Source organism: Paramisgurnus dabryanus, chromosome 2 (genome assembly GCF_030506205.2).
Source record: "Paramisgurnus dabryanus chromosome 2, PD_genome_1.1, whole genome shotgun sequence".
Taxonomy (NCBI): Eukaryota; Metazoa; Chordata; class Actinopteri; order Cypriniformes; family Cobitidae; genus Paramisgurnus; species Paramisgurnus dabryanus.
In genome coordinates, this window is record NC_133338.1 from 28419259 (window position 1) to 28440900 (window position 21642).

The following is a 21642-nucleotide window of genomic DNA, read 5'->3' on the forward strand; positions in this document are numbered from 1 at the left end:
GGTTTCTGTTTGTTTAACGGTCTGAACAAAACAAATGGTCAAAACAAATGCTTTAGGTTCCTACGTAATCTACGTGTTGTTTATTTTGCTTGCTATATAAATAAACTACTTTAAAAGGACTTTGTTGTCATCTATTCTTCGCGGAGTTTACCGGAAGTTACGTGATGACCACGAAAGCCACTTGTTTATGTTGTAACTACTGAAACAGTCTATATAAAAACACCTGATTCAGTTCATCAGCTTGTTAGCATGTTAATTAAGGAGCCTAATGAGTGAAATCAGGTGTTTCATATAAGGAGACATCTAAAACATTCTGGGAGGGGGGGGGCCCGAGGACTGGAATTGAGAACCACTGTGTTAAACTATATTGCCCCTACCAAAATAAGCCATGTCAACAAAAGCACAGGTCTTTTAAGACTCTTTGACCTATGGTTAAAGTGTTTTTATTGAAAAAACTGTGACAGAACTTTCCATCAGTCAACACAATACACAGAGAGAACCAACCTTTCCTGTTTTGAACAGGAATCGAACTCTAATTCCCCTAAGCTCCAACCAAATCTGCTACAAATACAGACTGACAAAACTGAAAAAAGTCAGTTCCTCTGTGAGAAGACTTACTGAAGTGCAAGAAAGACATCAAATTACATCTGGAGTGACCACAAGATGATTTAGTATTAAATCATTATTAATATCAGGGCTGTGATGGTGGCAGTATTTTACCACCACGATGGTAATGCACCAATTCACTGTGGTGGTGCGCGGTGGTTATAGAATGTGTGGGCACGCACATGTGTATGTGCAAGTGCAAATTGATGCAAATAGTTTTAAATATAATGCACACACACGTTTTGAAATATAAAAATGTAAACGGTGATCAGATACACGATTCTTAACAAATGTGTTCATAGGCGCAGATTTCTTTTTCCCCCAGTGGGTGCTTGTCACAACGTCAAGCAATGCTTAGGTTACTGAGCAAAGGCAGATGCTCTGGAGTGCCCGCAAGCACTTTGAAAGGGGAAGAAAGCTGAATGTGAAGCAAATGATAATATTTTTAAGTTTGTGACATGGACACCACAGTGGGTCGCACTTCACCTCACCATGGCGTGTCGCACTTTGGCCCGATCCCATTTCTCTGTCTTCCCCTTTCCCCCCTACCCATAAGTTTTGCACGTTCACGTAAATGGGATTAAGCCTTCACCTCACCACGCGGGTCGCACTTCACCTCACCACAGCAGATCTACTTCAAAGCGATGGCACTGCACCACAATTTATATTGCACCTTTAAAAACAACCACTGACCAAGGTGCTGTACAATTGATTAAAACAAAACACCATTAAAACTTTTTCATTCTGACTTTGTGTGTCTATAAAATGTGCATGCTTGGGAGAGGAGGAATGAATCATGACTTGCATAACTGTAATGACTTTCTGTTCCTCACACAGAGCTTTTGTATGGCTTTTAATTCTTAATACTTTAAATACAAAGTCATATGAACTACTTTTGCGTTTACTTTTATGTTGAGTTTAAATTAAGAGTTTCGTTGCAAAACGAAATAACTCTGTTTTTTAATTTTTTGTCAAAACCTGTTTATTATTATGTTATCATGTTATTATTTTGTTTTATGGTGCTACTTAGCTTTTTTTAAGTTATGAAGGTTTAAATCAAAACAAACCAGCTGCAGTTGAATTGATATTAATTGTAATGCACAACCAAAAAACGAGATTTCTGAAAAAAAAAACAACGGAGTTATCTTGTTTTGCAACGAAACGCTTCAAATACTCTGGTCACTACTACGTTCATATCAAAAAGGGCAGTAAACATGATTTTATTCTAATAAATCTTATTCTGAAATTCTCTTCTCAAAATAAGAGAAAGGCACGGTGATATTAAAAAAACAGGTTGAGTAAATGATTTTTGAGGTAACATTACAAAACTACAATTTTTATGTGCATCACACAAAGCAAAATGCCACATTTTCAACACCTCACACTTTTCAAAGACTAGAAGGTTTTAAAAGCAAAAAGCAAAGCAATTTTTGCCTGGCAGTCCACCAGAGTATCCAGTAAAAAAATACCCATCCATATATCAAACCAGGTTCAAACACTCAGAGATAAAGAAAACAAGCGATTCCACTTTAAGAAAATAATGGGTTTTAAAAAGGCCAGAAACACCCGACCTGGTCTTTGAAAGTGCAGCTTTGTCTGGTGCAGGGCTTTGTTCTCAGGCACTGAGATAGACTGCACTTTCTTATCTGGGACGTGGAGATGCTCAGGTTTTGAGAAATAAGAAATAAAAGAACAAGAAAAACAAATTGTGTAACCGGCAGAGACAGAGAGAGAGAGAGAGGTTTCAGTGTAGTAGAGGAGTTGTCCACCTGTGCACTGGTGATAAAACTGGACAAGATGACAAAGCAGAAATCAACATCAGTGCCTCATAGGAGCAGAACGCTCCAACACTCATTTAAATTCCACACACAACAGTGTCCCACCTCTAACTCACTTTTAAGGCTCTGTATAGACATTACATGAAACTGAAATAAAGGTACATTAAGTTGAGCTACTGGAACTTCTTCTAGGAGCCTATATCAGAATCCTGTTGGCCTTTTCAAGTTGCTAATTTAAAATGCTAGGTGAATTGTCTTGAGTAATCTGATCCTAGTGGACAGCCAACACAGGCCAGGCTGCTGTTTACTGTTTGCTTTCTCCCTTGATGGATCTAAGGGAGAATTGTGCAGACATGTCTTCATGTCAGAAGCATGATTTCTAAAATGCAATGTAGGTAGGCTGCTTACAAATTTTGTAAGACAAAATAATTAACATACACTTTTAGGTCATTATAAAATGTAGGGTGTGTCTGAAGATGAATGTGTTGAAAACACATCACAATTTCATGTACTGGGAGACAAGGTCATGTATATGGACTAATGGAAAACTGTCTCTCGTTTTGGACTTGTTTCTATGGTAACTTGGCAATTTGCTTTAAAAACTAGTCATTTGCTTATCTTTAGCCCCATAAATTAGTGCTAAAGGGAGCCAGTAAACCACTGCTGAAAAGGGAAGTGATGTTTCATCAGATGCAATGGGGCAGCTTTGCTCTACATTGTAAGACAGGGGTGAGTCAGTGCACTTTAGAAGTGTTTCTTTAAGCACCTAACCCCTCGTTCAGACAGCCAGTGACGTTATCGCTGTGTGTCGCTTGTCTCTTTCAATGAGGCGTTTCTAAATCTGCTTGTCATAAACAAATGAGTACCATCCACGCCAGTAACTGACGAGAACTCCACTGCTTTGTTCTCATTGGTAGTCGCTCCCGAAAGTCGCTCGACATTGGCATAAAGTTAAACTTTTCTAAACTTTCTCGCGTCGCTGGACACGCCCATACGGTCGCCAACGGTCACTGTCGCTCGTGTCGCCGGAAGTCGCCAGGTTTCCATTGAAATGAATGAGATCGCGTCGCTCTGCTACTGCTTGTCGTTGGCTGTCTGAACGAGGGGTTAGATTTAGCAGTGCTACTGCAAAAAAAGTGATAGTCTATTTAGTTTGAATTTTATCTTGAGGTATACAATCAGTTATTTGAAATGGTTCCTGTTAAATGTTTCTAGAAAAATTTCTAGATTTCTATGCCGTTGTTATAGGTTTCATCAGATGCGCACATTGCTGTGGTTACGCGCCTGGGCCAAAGTTAACGTCCGATGTGTGTAAGAGGTCTGTGTGAATGAGGTTTTAGTTTATCCATCTGGCTAGTGAATAAACTTTCCTCTGGAACATACCTTGTGAAAAATAAAAATGTTTTGGTTTCCAAAAGACGAGGGGAGACAGTGATGTTTACAGATTTGGCAACCAGGCAAGAATTTAAGAATCTGTCGCAAACATTGTATACATTTTACACAGTAACGTTATCTCAGTATAATGGTTAATACAATTTAGCTATAATTTTTAACTAGGAAGTAGAGCTAGACCGATATAACTGTTTCCTAATATTTTCCCCGATATTTAAGCATTACATTTTTATTAAAATTTTAATTCATTTTTCATGTTGTGATAACTTTAAAAAAATCAATTTAACAATGTGAAACTAATTTAATCTAGTTCATTCAACAAAAAATGTGTTTTGTCAGCTTTACTTAAAACGTATTTGTTCAGCCAACATAACATTGTTGCATAAATAAAACCAGTACAGACTTGTATCTTATTGGCTGAGAATTTTGCAGTGTATTATGGGTAATTGTTGTTCTGGCACCCTCTTGCATTATATATATATATATATATATATATATATATGGTTGAGAATAGATGACACACATAGAGAATGGTGATAGTACTGTGGAAGAAGGGTGTACACTGTACACTAAACTCTTTTGTACAAGCACAAACAATGATTGCTCATTTGTGCTATAGTATCCCACGTGAGAACAAAAGCACAGGACTCCCACACAATGATAACTGCACAGCGTGGTCAGAAGTATTGTACAGCTCTATTGGCTGAGATGAGTGGGGGACTTGTGTGAACAAGAACTTGGGCCTTGACAGTACTGATGCTGAAAAAGGCAATGATATAGGCCTCTTGTTAACTGATACTGACATTTTGAACAGCAAAAGAAAAGCTCTGTATGCATTATAATCATATCCTGTTTGTGGTCATAAGTAATATTTTCCTTTGCAAAGTTTACATCCAAAAGGAAACAGCTATAAAAAAAAAATTCTATACTGTAAAAATTCTAAGAACTTAAGCCCATTCAACTTTATTTTTTATGCATACAAAATTCTCACTAGTCAATAAGGTGGTCCTTATAATGGGTTAATAATTTTTTTAAATGTTCAACTCTCACCCCTTAAATGTGTTAGGAGATCAATAAAAACACACTGTGCAAAATTGTGAATTATTCCTACAATATCTAGAGGTTGCTTAAAGCCTTTGAATATTTCCGAAATATATTTTTGCAAAAACTGTATCATTTAAAAATGCACAACACACATAAAACTTGCTTCTTGGAGGGTAACTTTGTTCCAGTTATTTCAATCTCTTCTGATCCGAGTAACCATATAGCGTACTTGCTTTATGTTGCTTCAACCATTGTCCCAGTGTATACTGTCTACTGTGCTTCATTCATTCACATTGAAGCTTTCTTGTTTTGAATGACATATCACAACTAAAACAGGAATTTTAACTGCATGGAGCATTGTCAAATTGGCAAGTCTATTGCTGCCATAAGTTTGTCAACACAAAGTATAACATAATATGCGAATGTGTTAAAATTTTGCCCATTTTTTAAATGTATTTATTCAAACATATTGGTGGAGTGAGACCATGAACTTTTAAAAGTTTAAAAATAAGGACCACTCTACTAGTCAAACAAGTTGAAATTACTTCAAGTTGTTTAAATGTAAAAGTGTTTACGTCCAGGTCTTCATTGCGGCCCGCCCCTTCAAACTAACCATTTCTCCGGACAGCATTAGAACCATGCTACAAAATAGCCTATTAGTAATTGCTTTTGATGTTTTTGAATAAAAAACCATGTGAACATCATAAGTAGACCTCAGACAACAGTATAAAACACTGTCAAAAATAACGGTACAAAGCTGTCACTGGGGCAGTACCCTTTAAAAAAAAGGTGCTAATAAGTACCATTTAGGTACAAATATGTACCTCTAAAAGGTACATATTGGCAGTTCAAAGTACTAATATGCACTCTTTGGGTACAAAGGTGTACCTTTTTGAAAGGGCATTGTCCCAGTGACAACTTTTGGACCTTCATTTCTGAGAGTTAACTATAAAATCGACAGCTTCATTGCCCCTTTAAAAAGCCCAAACTAAAGTATGTATTAAGAAAAATTTTTCAGTTTGCTTGAAATTCCATATTGTCACCAACCCTACTGAACTTTAATGGAAATTTAATGGAGGATGCAGGTCATATAACTAGTGCAGTAACTTGCAAGGTGATACATTCCACTGAAAGTGTCAAAACTGCAGAAATCGACTTAAGATTCCTGAAACCTTCAGTAAGTGCCTTAGATCAGCACACTGCATGAAACAGAAAGTTAGAAATAGTAGAAAGAGCTTGAGTCATGATTTCTAATGCTATGGCAGGTTTCAAAAAAGACCTGAAGGCCAGTGACCTCCTGCAGTTTGCTTCATATACAAGGCTTCAGTCATATACATAAATGATAAATGGAGGACTTACAGTAAAGACCTTTAACAGAAATAAACAGACGAGGCTACACTGGCATTTGGGTGATTCTCACGAACTTAGACTTATGAGGTGTCATGAAACATTTTGATAAAAAAACTACTATCAAATAAGAAGCATAAAGTTACAAACATCTCTTCATTAGAGCACCTTTAATCTTATATGTGCAAAAAATTGGATTCAAGGGCTTTTTAAAAATTCTGTTGCTGGACACCTTCTAAATCTGGATTTCGTGAAAATCACCCATTTGTGAACAAAACCTCTTCTCCTTACACTTTCTCAAATGAATCAGAGCAATAAAGTTCCAACTGGACTCAAGGGTAAGCTGTTAGTCAAGAATGAAAGATTCTTCTTTGAACAAATCAGCTTTTATGCTGAACTCCAGCACACAGTGAAGCCCTGTGGGCAGATGTCAATGAGTGCGGATCAGTGTAGAGGCATTGTTTCTAATATCTTCTCAAGCTAAGAACTGGAAAACACTGAACGCATCTTTAAAAAGAACAGAAGAAGAACTAAACCGCTGGAAAACCGCTGTTAAAATCAATTCACTGAACCATGTCTATAATAGTGCAATCACCTCAAGGAATCCTTCTGAGATGACTCGTAATCTCCGCTTTTTGCAAAGAGCTTAAGCCAAGCCCTAATGTGCCAAACCGAACTACCAATGTGTCCCTGAAAACAATTAAAGCTTTATCAGATACGATTACATTGGTTTCTTTCTTAGGACCAGACTTCCCGAAATACCAGTTCTAAAGAGCAAAGCTTGGCTGTGCAAAGGGTGTTCTTGAACATAGGGTACAGTGAAATCTACTATGATCTATGAAGTGCAAACTGCTGGACTTTGCTGTGTCTTAAAGTTAATAATACAGCACAGTGTGTGAGAAGATGAGCAAAACCATCTGCTCGGTAACACAGCTAAGAGTGAAAATGGCAAGAGGAACAGTAATCTGATTATATATGTACCACTATTTATAGACAGACAAATGCCTTCATAAACATGAAGAAATTGCCTTCAAGAGATACATTTGCCTTGAACGATGTAGACATCACTTTATTTCACACAGAGTGATGTGTAAGATAACTAACAACCACATGTTGTTCATACAAAGTCAAAAACACAAAACTTTAAACTGCTTGCAGCCGTAGGTTGCTAAGGTTATCAGACACTATGTCAAATTTTAGAATTGACATCTGCATTGTTCGTAGCCTACATGCAAACAACACTTAGTATCCAGTCCCGCATTAAAATACAACTGCGCTTTTCAATACTTTGCCAACATGACTTACAGAAAGTTATTGTATGAAAAAGCTTGCATAAAAGTATTTCAAAATCTTTATAAATACAGTTATACAATATTGGTTATACACAGCGCTGAGATCTGTAAAAACATCAATGAAACCAAAACATAATGGAATAAACCTCAAGCATCCCGAACTGGACTAAAAGTAAACTTTAGTGTGAATATACAAGTAAAGAACAGTCTGTCCAGCCAGATACTCAATGTGTAGGCTCTCTTTATAACATATTTTCATGTGCTGCATTTGCAACAACATGGTTCATTAAACATTCTGTCTGTTTAATATCCTTTGATCCTTAGTATAGTTGAAATTACATTACACATTCATGTTGGATTTAATTCCCTGAACAACTAACAAAACTGCAACACAAATAAAAATACTGTGCAAAAAAGCAAAAGCAAATGAAGTGTGAGTATTAAATAAGGTTCATGTTTGTAGCAACAATCCTTATTTTCTATATATAATAATCTTTTAGGTTGTGATGTATAAAGCAGGGTCTCAGTCTACTGTAAAAGTGTTACATTTAACTGATTAAAAGTATTGAATTTTGGAAAAAAAAATTATGACAAAACCAGAAAAACGCACAAAATAGGAAAAAATGACATTTGATGACCACAAAAAAAGTAATATTATTTTCCAATAGCCCTAAGTGGCTATAAAATATTACATGCTGATCGCATTGGCCTGAGACAGGAGATTACAAGCCAACTTTTCTCTCAGTTATTACATTATTCATATCAAGCCTTTGATAAAAATAGCAACCACGTTAAACTTACAAAATATGGAAATGCATAGCCATCTAAAGAAGAGCTACTTTTTCATTAAAGTTTAGCTATATATATATAAGTAGTTATATGGGGACGGCACTCGTCAAACTTTTATGACCCCCTCCCCCACCCGGTGACAGTTGCTGTCTGACAGGTCGTTTTTATGACCCTTTGACAGGGGGGCGGGACCATCAATCAAAATCTGTACAAGTTGTCAACTTTAGACAGAAAGTATTTAATGGTTTTATTGCCGGTCATTTAGAGTGATTGTTTTTCCTGAGTGTGTTTTATGTCACGCGTATGCTGTCATGTTTAATGACGGCTCGTGTTTCGAAATTTGCTGTTTATTGACATTTGATGTCAGATCTCAACCATCCTCCCTCCTTTGCTCGCCCCGTGCGCTTCTCAATACTGACTGTCACACCGCGGGTGTGTTGTTGAATCTAAAGTTTTGCAACAGCATAAGTTTATTTAAAGGCAATCACTAATCATATATATATATATATATATATATATATATATATATTAGATGTACCTGGCTACGCTTAAAGCCGATGTTTTCTATCGAGCTATAGTTTCTGATCAGACACAAAGTCTGAACTAAATAAAATTTTAAACGGTTCACGAAGTCCGGGAATCTTTTCATGACCTGGTCTACAGTTTCACGCGTATTAAAGATCCGGCGGTGTCTGACAAAGCGTCGGGTGATTGTTCATATCTGTCATTTAAAATAAAGTTAATAAATGTAATTCTGTCCACTATGGCAAAATAGGAATTTATTTTAGATTTAGGGGAATCTTTAACCATGTCTCTGATTAAAACTTTTGATTGTAACATCACAAGTTATTTAATTAAATATTCTGTATATGGGTATAGTTTAAGCAATGACCTGAGCCATTACCTTCGGAGCCGTCAATACTACATTCTTTAGACGATAGTCTAAACTAAATAAATTTTTAAACGGTTCAGGAATTCCGTGAATCTTTTCATAACCTGCACTATAGTTTCACGCGTATTAAAGATCCGGCGGTGCCTGACAAAGCGCCGGGTGAGTGTTCATATCTGCCATTTTAAAATAATGTTAATAAATGTAATTCTGTCCACTATGGCAAAATAGGATTTTATTTTAGATTTAGTGGAATCTTTAACCAAGTCTCTGATTAAGACATGTGTATACGTGCACAGATGGTGACAGAGAAACTTATATATGACGTTAATAATCTTTTAAATGTTTTTAAGACGTATTCACCCCATTTTGGGGTTTTATTTTTAATTAAAGGCTTCTTAAAACATGTGTGAATATGTGTATATTATACAAAGAGTCTTATATTGTCTGCTCTGACAAAAATAAAGTATTTTTTAGGTTTAGGGGAATTGACAGAGTGTGTCTTATAAATACAACTTGATAATACGTTTGTTTTGTAAAGAGACTTCTTTAAAGTCACGCAAGAATAAAATATTTTAGTTGTAACTGGTTAAACTTAAAGCCGATATTTTCTTTCGAACTAGTCTATTTTCTGTTCAGACACAAAGTTTTCTGATGCTGATATTATGTCAGTGTGTGTTTGTGTGGGGGTCGTGTGATGTAATCTTTGAAAGTTTATGACCGAACCTTTATTGGGGAGCGACAAGAGATCTCCCGGAATCAGTTTGGATGGAGCAGAGCTGTTATACTCAAGTCTATTGGTATGTATGTGTTTCGCTGTGTTCGTTCCAGTATTTTGTATGATTTATTTAAAAACTAAAAATTCGATCTCTGGTATTGCAGCGAAATTGTCTAAAATGGTATTAACTATTCCTGGTAAATCGCGGAGAAGAGTGGCCTGAACAAAAAAGTCAGACCGAGACTAGAACCTCCCGCAGCGTAACACGGAAATCTTGGAACAAAAGAGACGCCGACTGGCTCGTGTTGGCCGGTGTGTTTTTATTTAATCCTGTTACAATAGATTTAAACAAACTGGTTTGGTTTAATATTTTCTAATAACATGTGTTATCTGTTTTAAAGGTTTGGATATCAGAGGCAAAGCGAACGTTGTGTGTACTATTGCAAAATATATAGCGGATCTCCACGGTACGTTTATCTTGCATAAGAAAATTGTTTTATTTAGATATTTGTCCTAATAACTTGTTTTTATCTGTTTACAGGTTAGGATACAGACCACAACGCTTTGGACGTATCTTTAAAAAAGATTAAAATCAGAGACTTTTTGGATTTGTCTGGGGACATTTTAAACATTTTGTGGCAAATTGGATTTAAAACATTTCGGATACTGGATACCTAGTTTGATTTGTCCACAGAGCTTGTTTAAGACGTTTTCACCGCATTTTAGGGTTTATTTTTAATTAAAGGCTTCTTAAAACATGTGTGAAAATGTGTATATTATACAATGAGTCTTATATTGTCTGCTCTGACATAAATAAATTTTTATATTAGATTTTAGATCAATTGACTGTGTGTGTTTTATGTCAAGCGTATGCTGTTATGTTTAATGACGGCTCGTGTGACAGCTTGTGTTTAGGCATTTGATGTCAGATATCACCCTTCCTCCCTCCTTTCGCACAAGACCTGCATTCTTTCACAGGGGTGCGTGTTGTAAAGCGATTAAAGATTTCTAAAACTCAATGTTGGTAAAACAATCCCCCATTACGGTGTCAAAAAAGTAAAATGTTTATTTTAGATTTAGACAAATCATGAACAATGCTACGATTAAAACATTTGTTTGTAACATCACAAGTTATTTAATGAAATATTCCGTATACGTGTATAGTTTAAGCAATGATCTGAGCCATAACCTTCGGAGCCGGCAATACTATAATCTTTAGACGAAAGTCTAAACTAAATAAAATTTTAAACGATTCATGAGTTCCGTGAATCTTTTTCATGACCTGCTCTATAGATTCACACGTATTAAAGATCCGACGCTGCCTGACAAAGCGCCGGGGGTGAGTGTTCATATATGCCGTTTTAAAATAACCTTAATAAATGTAATTCTGTCCACTATGACAAAATAGGATTTTATTTTAGATTTAGGGGAGTCTTTAACCAAGTCTCTGACTAAGACATGTGTATACGTGCACAGATGGTGACAGAGAAACTTATATATGACGTTAATAAACTTTTAAATGTTTTTAAGACGTATTCACCCCATTTTGGGGTTTTATTTTTAATTAAAGGCTTCTTAAAACATGTGTTAATATGTGTATATTATACAAAGAGTCTTATAGTGTATGCTCTGACAAAAATAAATTATTATTTTAGATTTTAGGACAAATGACTGCGTCTATCTTATAAATACAACTTGATATATACGTTTGTTTTGTCATTAGACTTCTTTAAAGTCACGCAAGAATAAAATATTTTAAGTGGGGCAAATGGGGCAATGTCTTTAATCTATTGGTCCCGAATTTAGAGGCTATACGGCCAAACTATTTCAAACATTGCCCCATTTGTAGATGTATGCATCTTAATTTATATGTGTTTTAACAAACGCATCCTCTCTTGTTTTGCGTTGTTTCATCGCATCTTTGTTGTTACATACAAAAGACTCTACACTTTGTGTTAAAAGGTTTACTAAATAAAAACCTAATCAATCTTTATTATTTTACAGACTTTGTTATGTACAACACGGTATTGGTGGTATCACCTGTTACAGATTCAAACATATTGCTATCCTAGTTTGTTTTGATGTAAAAGATTTATCAAGTAAATCTAAAATACTTTGCATTGTTGTTTTAAACAGATAGTACTACCTTTAAGAGTTTGACAAGGTGTTACATAAACTACAGAAATGAATGAGTTTTGTTTGAATCTGATGAGTTTACAAAATCTCTGTCATTAGTTGACGCTAACAAATAAAAACTATGAACAACTTATGAAAAGTCAAACGTATGAACACTGCCTAAGTTTGAACAGCAACATGTTTGTTTAAGAAATACACACGTAAGACCATCTGTTGAATTTACAAAATCTCAGACATCAGTTGACACTAGCTACAAGAAACTTTGAACAAATGTATGTAGAGACAAAAGTATGATGACTACCTGAGTTTGAAAAGCATAAATTTGTTTCAGAAAATACACATGTAAGAACATATGATGAAATTTACAAATCTCATACATGAGTTGACACTAGCGAAGAAAAACTATGAACAACTTATCGAAAGACAAACGTATGAAGACTGTCTAAGATTGAAAAGAAAAAGTTTGTTTAAGAAAATACACAAGTAAGAAACATCTGATGAATTTACAAAATCTCAGACATTAGTTGTCGCTAGCGAAGAAAAACTTTGATCAGGTGTTTGAGGCGACAAACATGTGTATCCTAACTAAGTTTGAAAAGAAAAGTTTGTTTCAGAAAAAATACGCGAACCTAGCAACATCATTAACAAACCATAGTTAAAATATAATTTCATGTTTGCTTATTATGCACTGATAGATGTTGACCTTAGTTGAACCTAACCCCACAGGCATACCAAGGGTCTGCTCCACTTCATAAAAATCCTGTCATTGGGGGTTTTGTGCTGTAAGTTGTAAAGCTAAAGACGCTGATTGACCTTAAAACCTAATCTAACCTAATACCAGGTTAGGATGTTCGAATAGTATATTTTTATTTTTATTATTAAGTCTAGTGTGTCTCTGTAAGCCATGGCAATTTTGTTAAAATGTTTTGTCTTTAAATAAATGTTTGTTGTCACGTTAGTGACCTCCTGGCTTATAACATCGTCAACTTTGATAAATAATATTTGCTAACATTTTATTGTTCCCTAAATGGATAACAGAGGGTTTTAAGGTTACATTAATTAAAAAACAACACCACAATGTGAGATAAAATGTCTTAAACCTTTTAAGTTTCTTTAAATCGCAAATAATGCATAACATGATTTAATCAGTATCTGTGTAATAAAGCCTACATCTAAAAACCCTTACTTATTGTCAATGAGGACACAGACTTAATATCAAAACTTTAGTAACAAACAGAGACATCATAGACCCCCATGCAAACACACACACACACACACACACACACGCACACACACCTTGCATAGACACAGGCTCATAAACACGCCCACACATAAACAGCCTGGATGCACACACACACACACAGACACATGCGCGATTTGGTGCTGCTCGTGTGACATTAGATATAATCTTACTCATACACACCTAGTTGTTTAATTATGGACTGTGTATAAAACTTTTGGATGTTAAAACAAAAAATTAAGATCGAATAGCTTTTGTCATAAAAGTCACATGGCCGTTTCATTTTAAAACCCTCATGTTTAAATCAAAGGCGTTCTAAATTAGTAATGCTGACAGAATTGCATTTGTTGTATAATAAACACATAGAGGTTGGGATCCACAGCGGACACAAAACCAGGAAATGGGGTCAAAATGTCTTAAACAATAAAAAGGTTCTTAACGCCATAAGAGCGCCTCAGCGTACGTTCTCTGGCAAACTGTGGTTCGCGCATTCATGTGTTTTAATCAGAGCCTTGATTAAAGAATTCACTAAATCTAAAATTAAACCCTTATTTTGTCAGAGCGGCCAGAATTACTTTTTATTGTGTAATAAACACATATTCCCTGTTGGTTTTAAGATGTCATTAATTTAAAACAAACCCCATAAGATGATTTGAAAATGTCTTTAATCGTTTAAAAAAGTTTCTTAACGGTGTATATGAACACTCATCCGCGTATGTTCTCTATTGTAAACGCTGGTACACAATCTAATGGCATGATCAGAATATTGTGCACGAAAAGATTAAGATTTTATTTATATTAAAATAAATACCCTTTAGTCTAAAGACTATAGTATTGTTGGGACCCCGGTGATTTTGACACCGTTCATCGCTATACACATACTGAATATTTCATTAAATAATTTGTTACAACCAAATGCTTTATTTTTGTCAATGTGCTATTACATTTTTTACCACTACAGTTTTAAAAAGACCCTAGTTTACAACCCGCCACCTGCTGTGAACAGCCATCATCTCCCACACACTGTTATAAGACCAGCATCAGAAACGGAAAAATATCTGCTCAGAAAATATAGCTTATAGTTAAATAGATAATAGTACATTTAAGTTTAACCAGTTACAACTAAAATATTTTATTCTTGCGTGACTTTAAAGAAGTCTAATGACAAAACAAACGTATATATCAAGTTGTATTTATAAGATAGACGCAGTCATTTGTCCTAAAATCTAAAATAATAATTTATTTTTGTCAGAGCATACACTATAAGACTCTTTGTATAATATACACATATTAACACATGTTTTAAGAAGCCTTTAATTAAAAATAAAACCCCAAAATGGGGTGAATACGTCTTAAAAACATTTAAAAGTTTATTAACGTCATATATAAGTTTCTCTGTCACCATCTGTGCACGTATACACATGTCTTAGTCAGAGACTTGGTTAAAGACTCCCCTAAATCTAAAATAAAATCCTATTTTGTCATAGTGGACAGAATTACATTTATTAAGGTTATTTTAAAACGGCATATATGAACACTCACCCCCGGCGCTTTGTCAGGCAGCGTCAGATCTTTAATACGTGTGAATCTATAGAGCAGGTCATGAAAAAGATTCACGGAACTCATGAATCGTTTAAAATTTTATTTAGTTTAGACTTTCGTCTAAAGATTATAGTATTGCCGGCTCCGAAGGTTATGGCTCAGATCATTGCTTAAACTATACACGTATACGGAATATTTCATTAAATAACTTGTGATGTTACAAACAAATGTTTTAATCGTAGCATTGTTCATGATTTGTCTAAATCTAAAATAAACATTTTACTTTTTTGACACCGTAATGGGGGATTGTTTTACCAACATTGAGTTTTAGAAATCTTTAATCGCTTTACAACACGCACCCCTGTGAAAGAATGCAGGTCTTGTGCGAAAGGAGGGAGGAAGGGTGATATCTGACATCAAATGCCTAAACACAAGCTGTCACACGAGCCGTCATTAAACATAACAGCATACGCTTGACATAAAACACACACAGTCAATTGATCTAAAATCTAATATAAAAATTTATTTATGTCAGAGCAGACAATATAAGACTCATTGTATAATATACACATTTTCACACATGTTTTAAGAAGCCTTTAATTAAAAATAAACCCTAAAATGCGGTGAAAACGTCTTAAACAAGCTCTGTGGACAAATCAAACTAGGTATCCAGTATCCGAAATGTTTTAAATCCAATTTGCCACAAAATGTTTAAAATGTCCCCAGACAAATCCAAAAAGTCTCTGATTTTAATCTTTTTTAAAGATACGTCCAAAGCGTTGTGGTCTGTATCCTAACCTGTAAACAGATAAAAACAAGTTATTAGGACAAATATCTAAATAAAACAATTTTCTTATGCAAGATAAACGTACCGTGGAGATCCGCTATATATTTTGCAATAGTACACACAACGTTCGCTTTGCCTCTGATATCCAAACCTTTAAAACAGATAACACATGTTATTAGAAAATATTAAACCAAACCAGTTTGTTTAAATCTATTGTAACAGGATTAAATAAAAACACACCGGCCAACACGAGCCAGTCGGCGTCTCTTTTGTTCCAAGATTTCCGTGTTACGCTGCGGGAGGTTCTAGTCTCGGTCTGACTTTTTTGTTCAGGCCACTCTTCTCCGCGATTTACCAGGAATAGTTAATACCATTTTAGACAATTTCGCTGCAATACCAGAGATCGAATTTTTAGTTTTTAAATAAATCATACAAAATACTGGAACGAACACAGCGAAACACATACATACCAATAGACTTGAGTATAACAGCTCTGCTCCATCCAAACTGATTCCGGGAGATCTCTTGTCGCTCCCCAATAAAGGTTCGGTCATAAACTTTCAAAGATTACATCACACGACCCCCACACAAACACACACTGACATAATATCAGCATCAGAAAACTTTGTGTCTGAACAGAAAATAGACTAGTTCGAAAGAAAATATCGGCTTTAAGTTTAACCAGTTACAACTAAAATATTTTATTCTTGCGTGACTTTAAAGAAGTCTCTTTACAAAACAAACGTATTATCAAGTTGTATTTATAAGACACACTCTGTCAATTCCCCTAAACCTAAAAAATACTTTATTTTTGTCAGAGCAGACAATATAAGACTCTTTGTATAATATACACATATTCACACATGTTTTAAGAAGCCTTTAATTAAAAATAAAACCCCAAAATGGGGTGAATACGTCTTAAAAACATTTAAAAGATTATTAACGTCATATATAAGTTTCTCTGTCACCATCTGTGCACGTATACACATGTCTTAATCAGAGACTTGGTTAAAGATTCCACTAAATCTAAAATAAAATCCTATTTTGCCATAGTGGACAGAATTACATTTATTAACATTATTTTAAAATGGCAGATATGAACACTCACCCGGCGCTTTGTCAGGCACCGCCGGATCTTTAATACGCGTGAAACTATAGTGCAGGTTATGAAAAGATTCACGGAATTCCTGAACCGTTTAAAAATTTATTTAGTTTAGACTATCGTCTAAAGAATGTAGTATTGACGGCTCCGAAGGTAATGGCTCAGGTCATTGCTTAAACTATACCCATATACAGAATATTTAATTAAATAACTTGTGATGTTACAATCAAAAGTTTTAATCAGAGACATGGTTAAAGATTCCCCTAAATCTAAAATAAATTCCTATTTTGCCATAGTGGACAGAATTACATTTATTAACTTTATTTTAAATGACAGATATGAACAATCACCCGACGCTTTGTCAGACACCGCCGGATCTTTAATACGCGTGAAACTGTAGACCAGGTCATGAAAAGATTCCCGGACTTCGTGAACCGTTTAAAATTTTATTTAGTTCAGACTTTGTGTCTGATCAGAAACTATAGCTCGATAGAAAACATCGGCTTTAAGCGTAGCCAGGTACATCTAATATATATATATATATATATATATATATATATATATATGATTAGTGATTGCCTTTAAATAAACTTATGCTGTTGCAAAACTTTAGATTCAACAACACACCCGCGGTGTGACAGTCAGTATTGAGAAGCGCACGGGGCGAGCAAAGGAGGGAGGATGGTTGAGATCTGACATCAAATGTCAATAAACAGCAAATTTCGAAACACGAGCCGTCATTAAACATGACAGCATACGCGTGACATAAAACACACTCAGGAAAAACAATCACTCTAAATGACCGGCAATAAAACCATTAAATACTTTCTGTCTAAAGTTGACAACTTGTACAGATTTTGATTGATGGTCCCGCCCCCCTGTCAAAGGGTCATAAAAACGACCTGTCAGACAGCAACTGTCACCGGGTGGGGGAGGGGGTCATAAAAGTTTGACGAGTGCCGTCCCCATATAACTACTTATATATATATATAAAAAAGTAACAGCTTTTAAGCTTATGAGAACATAATACTCCATTACATAATGCTTTAGTATATAATTTCACTCTAAAAAAATGGGTTATTATCAACCCAGCGTTGGGTCAAAAAGGATGAACCTGTTGGGTTGGTATTTAATATTACATACTGGGTTGTTTCAACCCATAGTTGGGTCAACTATAAACCGAGGCCGAGTTAGTCTCTTTTTCAGTCAAAAATAATCCAGAATTTTTAAGAGAGTTTGAATTAACATATGACATACTTTGTGTTATATTCCTTGTGGTTGTATGACAGTCTTTAATAGAAATATACATGTATGAATTGCAAACAAGCCTTTGCTGACAGGCCTTAATTCACATTTTCTTTATGTACTTTCAAAAGCTTATCCTCTTAATTCATGAAAGATCATTGTCGTCTTCCACTGGGGAGAACCCAGTTTCCTTTGTAAACCTGTGTTCTACTGCTGCTTTGCTACAGTCTCAACAACATCCTTTCTTCCCCACAGGCTGCTAACACAAAGACAACTCTCCAGGACATAAAGATTGTTACTTATCCTTTTTCATCACAAACCATACAGAATTATGCTTTTGTAGAAGGATACATCACAGTTTTTAGTTCAAGAATAAACCAACCACATAAAAACATCCATAATCCATCAGGGCTGGACCATTTTATTAAATTATTTGTATATTCGTTCGGTGGGTTGGCACTCAGTTTTCAATTTTAAGATTCAAAGTTTTTTTTTCAACATTATTAGCGTTAATGCAGAGACTGCCAGGAAGAAAGTGCGCGTTACGCTCCTGGGGGCGTATTACAGAAACATTCTATCTTAGGTCTTAACTTAAGATATGATGTGTTAAGTTAAGATTTTTCACAAATTCATATTACAGAAGCAAATCTTAAATTGATTTAGGATTCTCATCTTATTTCACCAAATCTTATCTCATCTCTATTTAGGAAATCCCAAATCGCTTAATCATGTTCGGCTATCAACTGTCATGTCTGTTACCAAGCAACCAGCAATGCTTGAGCTGCTGCTACAGTAAACAAAAGAATTGTCCTTTTAATTTCAATGGACCAGAAAAATACATTTTATTAAATTCATAGTAATCATAGTCTGTGTCTTTCTGTATTAGTGTTTTAGCACATCATCTATCAGTTACCATTCATTTTAAACATTTAGCAAATGTGACTTACAAAAATTAAAAAAATTATTCTTCCTAAGTGCTAGGATACTATTGTACATTTCAACATTTGATAGAGACATGACAAGAAATAGATGCTGAGTCAAGTGTGTACTGTATTCTCCCGCAGCTCTATCATAATGTGATTGTTTCTGCTGGCTCTCATTAAAGTTTTAAGTTAGGACACCTGTGAGGTTACCCTAAAGTTAAGACTGTTTTTAGGATGTTTTGTCAAGTTAGGATGCTTCTGTAATACCACTTTCCTATCTGCAGTTAAGATAAGATAATGCATTTAGGAACATCATTCTGTAATAGCTTTTGTCTTAAATGAGGTCCTAACTGAAATTACCATGGTTACCAAACAGTTAAGATAAGATTTTAAAGTTAGGACTTTTCTGTAATACGCCCCCTGCTCTATAGTTGGTGGCATGATGCTGAATGACTGGTTTGCAACAAACACCACAAGAAGAAGATTGCTCCCAGGTTTGGCTACAGGCTTGTTCTGCATCCAAATACCCACACTTGCGGTCTTTGCACTTGAACACTTGACTACTTATATGACGTATTTCCTGTATTTGGCCCAAGTGTTCTAGTGTGCGTAAAGATCTAAAGCGTCAATGTATTATTATTTACCTGATGGTACACACTTAGCAAGTCAATCCAGGTAGTGGCAGCAATTTGTAGCAAAACCTATTTGTTTTTTATTTAGGCTATTTAAAATATATTTTTAAGTTTTTTATTGGAATTAAATGAACACATAAACAAATGAATAAAGAAATTAATAAAAAAAAAAAAAGATCATTATCTACACTTGTCTGAAACTTCAGAAGCAGAATTCTTTGCACTTGTAAAAAGCCCCTTCATTTTGTTCATGAAGTTTTATTAAATTTTTAATAAAATTCAGTAGTCCCTAAATAAACAACACCATTAATGTTGTTTTAATGTGATAAAAGCAGTTGCAGATGTTTTACAAAATACATAACAATGTTTGCACTAATTAAATGTCCAACACTTTCCATTTCTACCAAAATATGTAATATCCATTATTAACTTACAATTAAAAGTTTCCACGACATCTCACGAAGTTTGAGCAAAAGTGTCACAATTAACATCCAGAACATGATGCATGATGGGATACGCTTAGCTTTGAATACTGCTCCGAAGCAGTTTTCGAGAAAGTGTGGGTTAAGTGTGGGTTAAGGGCTCTGCACTTTTCCAGTTTTAAGACACTTACTTTAAGACACTTACTTCCTGTCGCGTGCACAAGCTCTTATGTGGCCAAGACTGCCAGTGTGGGTATTTGGACGCAAGTCACGCAACCTTGGCAGAGGTTCTGCATTTACGCTAATAATGTTCACATTATTATGATAACTTGCTGAATCACAAGACGTCACTATGTCACCAGGGGTCATGAGGATTACTTTTGTGTTGGATCTGCATTTGATCTCTCAAAGTGGCGAATCAATTGACTTGGATTACAGAGCACTGGGGTTTCTGCAAATATCATCTTTATTGTTCTACTGACGAAGAAATGTCACAAACAGACAGAGAGACAAAGATTCCTGCCTTTAATAGAGACATGAATATGTTCAGGGGCTCAAAAACTGGTATTTGGACCAGCCCTATCCATAATCCATATCATTGCAACCTTGCTAAAAAAAATTATTGATCCACGGGGCAGTATTTAAATTGCTTAATAGCACTAAACTATTTTATTACTGGATGGTGAAATCTCCATCAACACAGTACACATACACCATTAATCTTAAACAGACGACCCTAAGTATGGACACCAAATTCAAACTAATTACAGAGCAGCCAATAATCTCAGACTTCAATCACTGCATGAAAGGAAATGAACAAGACAGACAGCAAACAGCTCAATGATGTTGATGCCCCAAACACACATAACACATGTCTGAGTTCATATTTCCATTCATTTGTTCACTGTTGGTCAAAGAAAGCAACATGGATACTACAAATAAAAAGGTAATCTAGGTTGGTATATTTTGAGAGATTAATTGTAGACGTCGACCAATATGGCTTTTTCTCTGGCCGATGCCGATATTTAGAAATCAGGGCAGCCGATGGCCGATTTGTTTGGCCGATTTTCTATATGTACATAATAATCAAAATGTTCTCATCATCATTAGCAGATATTTTAAATGTAAAAATGTCACTATTTAAGTCAAAGTATTTAAAAAATATATGACTGGTCTTTCTGAAGAGTTTTACAACCTCCTCTGCACCATGCATTTATGACATTGCTGTCATCATCTTTGATCAGTTTTTTTATCATGGCTTTTATTGCTTTGTAGGATAAAATCCTTATTTGGTAGACCTGATAAATTATTTATTCATCATAAAGTTAACATAGTAAATGTCTATGTTTTTTAGTTGAGACTGTTATTTAGGGCAAATCTTTCTAAAAACATTTACATTCTCATTTCTGAGGCGCTATAAGTGACTGATTGTGCTGACAGTGACGTCTTGTGAGTTTAGTGTTGGGACAGATCTGTTGTTTCAACCGTTCATTCAAACGAATCCGTTCAAAGGAGTCAGTTCGCGAATCGGACGCGCTGTGTTCTAATCCAGGCTGAGCAGCGCAAAACTGTAAACAAAGTGTTACTGTAACAACACGAAAAACATTTCCTCGGTGGATATGATTTGGTCTTCTGACCTTTCGCCATCGAGTCAGTTTTGTTTTGAGTAATAAAAGCAGGGAGACAGTTTAAAGACAGAAAGCGTGCGCACGCAGCTCTGCTCTCTCTCTGTCACGCAAACAAAAATCATCATCACTA

The 21642-nt window shown here is 35.2% G+C and overlaps 1 protein-coding gene and 2 long non-coding RNA genes across 6 annotated transcripts in view; 1 reads left to right on the plus strand and 2 right to left on the minus strand.

Moving 5' to 3' along the window:
* The window catches only part of adam10a (ADAM metallopeptidase domain 10a), a 69075-nt gene that overhangs the window by 43713 nt on the left and 3720 nt on the right, over nt 1-21642 (minus strand). The window lies entirely within an intron of this gene.
* LOC135749265 (uncharacterized) lies at nt 8782-10691 on the plus strand. 2 transcript variants are annotated; one of them, XR_012336218.1, is made up of 4 exons: nt 8782-9937; nt 10020-10167; nt 10257-10322; nt 10397-10691. It is a non-coding gene; the product is annotated as an uncharacterized lncRNA (long non-coding RNA). The 2 variants fall into 2 exon arrangements; XR_010532327.2 differs by having other exon boundaries at nt 8782-10167.
* On the minus strand, nt 15277-17197 carry LOC135749245 (uncharacterized). 2 transcript variants are annotated; one of them, XR_010532324.2, is made up of 4 exons: nt 16031-17197; nt 15801-15948; nt 15646-15711; nt 15277-15571 (listed from the first exon to the last, which is right to left on the minus strand). It is a non-coding gene; the product is annotated as an uncharacterized lncRNA (long non-coding RNA). The 2 variants fall into 2 exon arrangements; XR_010532323.2 differs by having other exon boundaries at nt 15801-17197.